This window comes from Macadamia integrifolia, unplaced genomic scaffold (genome assembly GCF_013358625.1).
Source record: "Macadamia integrifolia cultivar HAES 741 unplaced genomic scaffold, SCU_Mint_v3 scaffold520, whole genome shotgun sequence".
Taxonomy (NCBI): Eukaryota; Viridiplantae; Streptophyta; class Magnoliopsida; order Proteales; family Proteaceae; genus Macadamia; species Macadamia integrifolia.
The window spans coordinates 267,538-275,621 of NW_024870470.1; the positions used below are offsets into that span (position 1 = coordinate 267,538).

At 37.2% G+C, this 8,084-nt stretch overlaps 1 pseudogene; it reads right to left on the reverse strand.

Annotated features, from left to right (window-relative positions):
- Positions 1–3,618: 3,618 nt before the first annotated feature.
- On the reverse strand, positions 3,619–6,684 carry LOC122069015 (annotated as a pseudogene).
- Between the last annotated feature and the right edge of the window lie 1,400 nt (positions 6,685–8,084).

The window sequence follows — 8,084 nt, forward strand, 5'->3', positions numbered from 1 at the left end:
GACAGTAGCATTTGTATTGAGTCTGAACCATTTTTTGGAAGACTTGAAAACAGTGGAACACTTCATTCTTATGTTGCATCATGTAGCCCCATGATGTTCAAGAATGACAATCTATAAAGGTTACAAACCAGCGATAACCAGACATTGAGGTGCGATGAGAGGGACCCCACCCATCAGTATGAATAAGATTGAAAGGAGAAATACTTCTTTTATTGGATGGTAAATAACTAGATTGAGTTTGTTTGGCCGACACAGGCCTCACAAAGGAACTCATCTCTGTTACAGTCTTGTACTAATTTAGGAAAAACATCTGATAAAGTCCCTAGAGGAGGATGACCCAATTGGCAGTGCCAGTGATAGAGCTCTGAAGTGGCTGAATTGAGCTGATGTGACTTAGAAGGTTACTTTGCAATTTAAATTTCTAGTTAAACTACTAATAGAGGGAGGATTAGTGGTAAATTTAGGAACATGTAAACATATGATGAGGTAAGGGATAGAAAGCAACAAATTGAGCCCTTTCCAGATACAAACAAAAGGGATCCATCTGCTACCTAAACTTTGTCTTTGCCCGAAGAGGGAGAATATTGGTGGAACATACTAGAAGAACCTGTCATATGGTCAGTGGAACTAGAGTCTATAATCCAAGGACTAGAGACAACTGATTCATAGTGACCACCAAAATGGATGCATGAATGAGCAAAGTTGGAACCTGAGAGGGTATAGTTTGATGCAGAGGCAGGTGTGGTAGCAAGGATTAAAGTATCGGTATCGGTCTCGGTCGTCGTATCGGTCAACCAGAATTAAGATACGTATCGGAGGGTATCGTATCGTATCGGAGATACGCTAAGATACACACATAAATGGATATGAAACACCTTTTTAAACACTTTTGCATAAAAATTTTGTTAAAAAAACTATTGATAACATGTATTATGCATAAACACTAAATTGAGGGTATCGCACTAAGAATTCAAGGTTTGTAGTTGTCCCATAAATGTAAAATCCTTGTTCCCAACCTTGATTTCCACTTTAGTTAGAGAGAAATATGGCTGGCAGCAACTTTGGAACAAAAACCCCTCAAAAATTATTGTTTTCTGAAAAAAATACTCATCTTGGCCACTATATGACCGTAGCGCACTGTATCGGTACATACCGATACTCACCGATACGTATTTGTTTTCTGAAAAAAATACTCATCTTGGCCACTATATGACCGTAGCGCACTGTTATCGGTACATACCGATACTCACCGATACGTATTGATCGATACATACCGATACTCACCGATACGTACTCATACTCATCGATACTATACCGAAACGTATATTTCACATTGATTTTATATTTTTCATAGAGTATCAATACGTATCGATAGTGTATTGGTGCATATCGATATGTATCATAGGATATATATCGATACGAAAGGATTTAAAAAATTTCATGTATCGTATCGGTGTGTATCGTATCGATCGGCTAAATTTAAGATACGTATCGGAGGGTATCGTATCAGTATCGGAGATACTTTAAACCATGGTCCTACCCAATGGGCGGCCAATCAGTACCTTTAGAGATAAATGGCTCGGTAGCACTACATGTAAGGCCTGTTTACCCTAATTAACGATAGCCTGATCAAAGACCAGTATCCAACCCACGATTTATAAATGGGACCATGCCTAATCTATGAGAACCAATTACTTAAATAGATTGATCAGGATATAAAATCCTAAAATTAAAATGAGAAAACTGATTAGACCTCCACCTTTGGACACCCCTAAAACTAGATGCTGTTCATAGATTCCATATGAGTGTGTCCATCCATAAAACTTTTTTTTCCCTCCCAATTGTCATATTAGATGGAAACCAACCACCGAACATATATCATGATTCCCTTGTACTGTGACACCAATAATATGTTTAAAAGTTAGAACAGTACCACTGCCACATATGATTAACACTCACCCTTGTGGATTAAAATGACATCTATGTAGTATAGCCATAATGCAACTTGACCTAGAATCCTTGTTCCCCATCCACAATGGTATTGCTAGAGATGATTTTTCCCACTCTGAGAGAGAGAGCGACTTTGATAGTGTAATGCAACTAGTTTTGGTCCATGAAAATGGACATTTATGCATGGAAGATATATTAAGTAGAAAGGTAACAGTACTAGATGACTTTTATAGTACCATACCTTAACCACTGAATAAGGTTTTTTTTTTTTTTTTAGTAGAACCACTGACTTAGTTGATGCTGCCATGATAAAGAGATGAAGAGAAAACAATCAAAAAAAATATGCAGTGAAGGTTCCTGCATCTGTCCATCCATGACTATTATTGCTTCCAGACAAAGCATACTCATCGATCACCTTTTCTTTTCTGATTGATTAGGTGCCATTGCCTCAGTGCATTCACTAGCTACAGGCAGCTGTGAAGCTGAGGTCCACGGACAATATGGATCCCTTCAAACCAAAGGTTCTGACACTTCTCCCACTCCCACATTAGTTGGACAACATATAAGTTGCAGAGAGAGATCAAACCAAAGGTTCTGACACTTCTCCCACTCCCACATTAGTTGGACAACATATAAGTTGCAGACAGAGAGAGAGAGAGAGAGAGAGAGAGATAGAGAGAGAGACCGTTTGGCTCAAAGTCAACTGATACCGGCAGAATTTTGTTTTACTTTTATGCATTGCCCTTTTTCAATGAAAAGTTTTTTCATCTTCACCTCTAACCAAAGGAGTCTTAGGAAAACGAACATTAGGATAACCTAGTGGTAGTAGCTTCGACTTATGGAGTCGACACTCAGGAAAGGAGGTCATAGGATCAAACCTTGTCATATGCATTGTGTGATTGTGTGTGTGTGTTTTCTTATTTATTCTATACGCACCTCTAGATTGCCCAGATGGTTAGGGTGAACTGGGGATTGTGTGGATTAAGCGTACGATTTTAGGTTTGATTCATCATCTGTGCATCTACGATTTAAGTGGGAATAGCTAGAAGACTTAAACTTGAGACCTTTTGATGAGTGTGGGCTTAATCACACCACAACCTCACCAACTACATTATGTAGTTCTTCTTTTTTTTTTTTTCAACATTATCATTGTATAAATGATAACTATAAAGTATTAACTAACCTTGTATAAGTAGATGCATCTTAGATACCTCCTAGTGATTCTGATTTCTTATTGGTGTTTTGGTTATGAACCTTTTGGAAAACCTGTCCCGGAACTGTCCCATCCTATTTAATAATCAATTTCAAAATCAGCTCTCAAAATCATCCCATTTAATAAAGAGATAGATGGGTTTGATTTGGGATAATTCTTGCCCCAAATTGACACCCTTATGACAATTGACAGGCCATCTACAGGGGATTTAATAATCTCAAATTCTTAATTCAACGTAAAAATCAAAACTAAGCATTTTCCTAACTATATAAGATTGACTATAATGAAGTTAGTTATTTCTTTCTAGAAAAGAGGAGTGGACACTTCTAAAAATTAAATAAACTTAGAGGTATTCATTTGCTTGAGGTAATGCCTCTATCTCTATGTAAGTAGATTCCATTTGAACAAATTGAGGGTCCTCTTTCATAAGAATGCTTGATTATTACAAATCTAACTGGAATCCTTGTATAAAAATGAAATTCCAATTAAGTAGTACCCCATTACCCAAAAAAAAAAAGATTAAGTAGTACCCATTTTCTCATCTTGCCAAAAAGGGAAAAAGATTGGACATCACCACAAAATTAAAGAAGATGGGAGATAAATATTCTGTATCTTTTTTTTCTTTCTTGTCTTGGAATGCTCATTAAACTCTCTCAACTTTCCATACTATCTTCTGATACAAGACATTTATCTCTAAGATGCCATTTCTAATCTTCCCAAAAAGGGGAAAAGATTGGACATCACTGCAAAATTAAAGAAGATGGGAGATAAATATTCTCTTTTTTTTTTCTTTCTTTTCTTGAAATGCTTATTAAATTCTTCAACTATCATACTATCTTCTGATACAAGAAGTTTATCTCTAAACAGTCTGATCCTCAAGGCATCAACAATCAAACTACCTAGACAGTCTGATCCTGTTGCAAGAGATCCACAGTCCTTGATCACATCCATTGCTTGTTCATCAACAAGCAGCAAAATTCTATGAACTCCAGGATGCAAACCACTAGAAGGCATAAATAAGGAGAAAGTGCCACTTCTAGTAAGAAAAATTTTAAGCCCATTTGGCCAAGATGGACATACAACCTGTCCCTAGAAGAAGTGAAATATTTGCTCCAAACTGAGACCTCCAATTGTTTTGCATCCTAGAGTTCATAAAATCAGCTGCTAGTAGGTCTACCAGAGCCATATAAATTAAAATCCCAGCTGCAGCAGAATCAAGAATTCCTTCAATGAGAAGAGCTTTGAAGCTATTCTCATTGTAAGCAGTTGTTATTCCAATCACCAAGATGATTCCAATTGGAGTAGCAAGGGAGAAGAAGAGTGCCATTGCCGCGACAGGTCGACTTTCGAATCTTGCCTGATTTTATTAAGACAACAGAAAACATGTTTAGTGTAAAACCTTGATATTGCCTGATATATTTGCTCCAAAAAGATGCTTGGGCTATGCACTGGAAATTTCATCAAAGAACACATTGTGTAAGGGATTCTCTGCAAAAACAATTTTAGTTGTTTCATGATATTTGCTTGAATTCTCATTGATACCCATTAACAAATGAAATATCCTGTAGAAGATGGGATTCTCGAGCACACAGCCAAGCTTGAAGGCTTAGAGTTTGTTAAGTTTGTCTCGATTTCTTGACCCGTTTTGAAAATTGACCCGATCCGACATATTTTGGCGGCGACCCGAATGGGGAATTTTCTGAGATCTGTGATGGAAGCAGAGGGGTTGGGCCGATAGGCCCAAGCCCGGAGCCCATCACTGATCTCGTATGGGGGTGCTGGGGCCTTAGCTCCCGCGCTATGGTTCGACCGGATCGACCACGACGCGATGGGTCGACCCGCGATTTGGAGTATATATAATGTACTGTTGCTTGTTGAAAAAGTCATTGTATTTTGGGGTTTTTCGAGCTAGGATTTCAGGGCGAGATTTTTCTCGCCGCTGCTAGGGTGTTATCTCTTTTCTACATAGTGAATCATCTTCTTCTTCGTCCGAGGACGTAGTACATCACCCTGGTGTGTGGACCTCGTTAAATCTCTGTATCGTACGGATCTATTATCTCTTTATTATTAGTGTTTCTTGGTGTTTGATCTTACAGAGTTGGATACCTGAGAGATGCACCCACCAAGTCCCATGCCTTCAAAGAACTGGTGGAATGTCAATGCTGTAAACAGAGGAATTATTGTCTGTGGACTTCTTGAAGCACCAAGTGAAATCCCTATGATTACAGAGTGAACCTCAATTTCGAATTCCAAAATCTGCAATGGATTCAATATTGCTGATGATTAAATGGAATTTTTTTTTTTTTTTAATCAGATAGAAAGAAGGAAAAAAGATTTATATGTGCAGAAAGTAGCTCAAAGTAAGAAAGAGAAGAAGATCTGTTTAATCCAAAAACAAAAAATTTGAGAGAACCCATTTGCACAAAGATGAAAGGAGAACATAGAAATCATGAGGCACTTCCAAAAGCTTATATCAAGAAACCCAATGACAGAACAGAACTAGAACTGTGAAGTCCACACACCTTAATCATAAACTTTTTCTTTGGAGAGAGAGAGAGAGAGAGAGAGAGAGAGAGAGAGAGAGAGAAAACAAGCTTAAACCAATGAAAAAGAACCCACTCTGGTTTTTCTGAGACACAAGAAACAATGATCTTACAGAAAATCTACTTACCTGTGATACTATGTGATGACGAATAAGTTCTGAACTAACTGAACCTTCAGTAACCAAGGTTGAGCCATGTGCATGGCCATTTGTGGCATGTGTATGAACATGAAGGTGACCTGAATGTTCTTCAGCCTTCTTTTCATCTTCTGGCACAGGTTGAGCCTTATTAAAATGCAACCTCTTATAGAAAATAGTTGCAAAAGTGTCGATCATCAAAGTCCCAATTGCGGACAACATTGCAATCAAACCTGTGAATGGGGATTTCCACACATTCTGATTGAGGCATGGAGACCTTAATTTATCAAATTCACTGGGTAATATATGTACAAAACCAGCTGATAGGATGACACCAGCTGCGAAAGGCTTGATTATGAAGAAAACATTGTTCTCTGGCCGTAAAACCTGAAATTTATTTGCTAGGATGGGAATGCAAATTCCAATCCCACTAGCAACCAGAATTGAAGCAATGGCTCCTATCTTATACTTAAGAGCCTGAGCCTCATTGTGTCCCTTGTCCTCTGCAGCATCACATTAATAGTCACAAGAGACTAAAACAGGGAGGAGAAGAAGGGATAAGATTGTTAGAACACTAAGTGAATAAGATTGAAGCTTCGCCATGGGGAGACAATGAAAGTGAAAGAAGAGAAGAAAAAGAAGCTTGCAGGTGTTGTGAGTCTTGTGGCTTGTGAGAAGCTGTGGTGTGTTATATAAACAAGGAATGATACCTGTTGGATGAACTGAAATTGGTTACTGGGGACATGTTTAGTATAGAAACAGGAAACATTTTTGACCATCAAAATCATATAACTATCTGCTTGCCTAAGCAGGACCACAGATGGTGAATTCCCCATATCTCTTAAAAAATCAATTGCATCTTCTACCTTGAATTCAAGAATTGTTGAAAAATAATATTACTTAAACATATGCAACTACTAAAAAGCACTTTTCCTTTCTCTGCTATTATGCATATGATGCTTCAATTACCTGTCAATACTTTTCACTTTCTGAAAGTGAATTATATATATTTAGTTTTCCCATTCATGAGTATAATATAAGTAGGACTATCAGCACTAATCCAGAAGGTAAATGAATAACAAGAAAGAGTCCATGTCAACTGGCTTTCTTGGTCTATCAATTATTCATTTTTCCTTTCTCAAGAACTCAGTTTCTATGAGTGGTTCAAGTAGCCAAGCTTTGCCAGTTGGTCATATTCTTTTTGTTAGGAGAATAGTGCCATATCTGAGGACTTCCATCCCTTCATTTACCTATGAGTCTCTCCACCAATCTATTAAGACATTTCTAAATTATAGATCCATAAGTCATCTAATCTCTTTGGGGAATATGCTAAGAAGGCTGGTCCTCCATAGATTCATGAACATGAAGTAGTAGATATTGTAAATGAAAACTTATGTTGTCTATGCTTTAAATTTTGGGAGCCTAAGCATTTGCAGATGATGACTGCTGTGTAATTGCTTCTGCATCAGAATCAGAGCAATGTAAAACAGACACAGTTTCACTGCTTCCACTTCAGAGTCGGAGCAATGTACATAAATATAATATGATCAATCCTTACTTCATCCTCCCTAGTTTACGCACCATATACTTCATCTTCATTCTACTTATCTCATAACTTTTTTATTCCAAGGTTGATCTCCATAACTCTAACGTAACTTGGTGTTAAACTCCACCCTTGTCTCATCCACCAAAATAATATCATACACTAAAGAACCTCATCTTGAATGTCTCTGATTAAATCATCCATGATAAGCACAAAATACTATGGCTTAAAGTTGATATTTGAGGTAACCCCATTATAATTGGGAATTCATTATCTTGACCCCCATAATTCTTACACTAGTCACCACACCATCATACATTTCTTTAATTATGTGCACATATTTACTTGAAACATTTCTCTTCTCTAGTACTTGCCAAATTAAATCTCTCAAGACTCTCTTATAAGCTTTTCAAGGCCAATAAAGACCATATAAAGATCCTTCTTACAATTTCTAAATCTTTGTATTAGTCTCCAATGTAAGTAAATAGCTTATGTTATGGAACTTTTTGCATTAAATCAATTTGGTTTTTTGTAATAGTAGTTTCTTGCCTCAGGTGGGTTTCAAAAACCTTATTCCATAATATCATAGTATGACTCATTAGTTTTATTCCTCTATGGTTATTGCACTTATCACCTCTATTTTTGTAAGAACCACATAGCTCCTTTCATCTGGCATTTTTCTTATGCTCATAATCTTG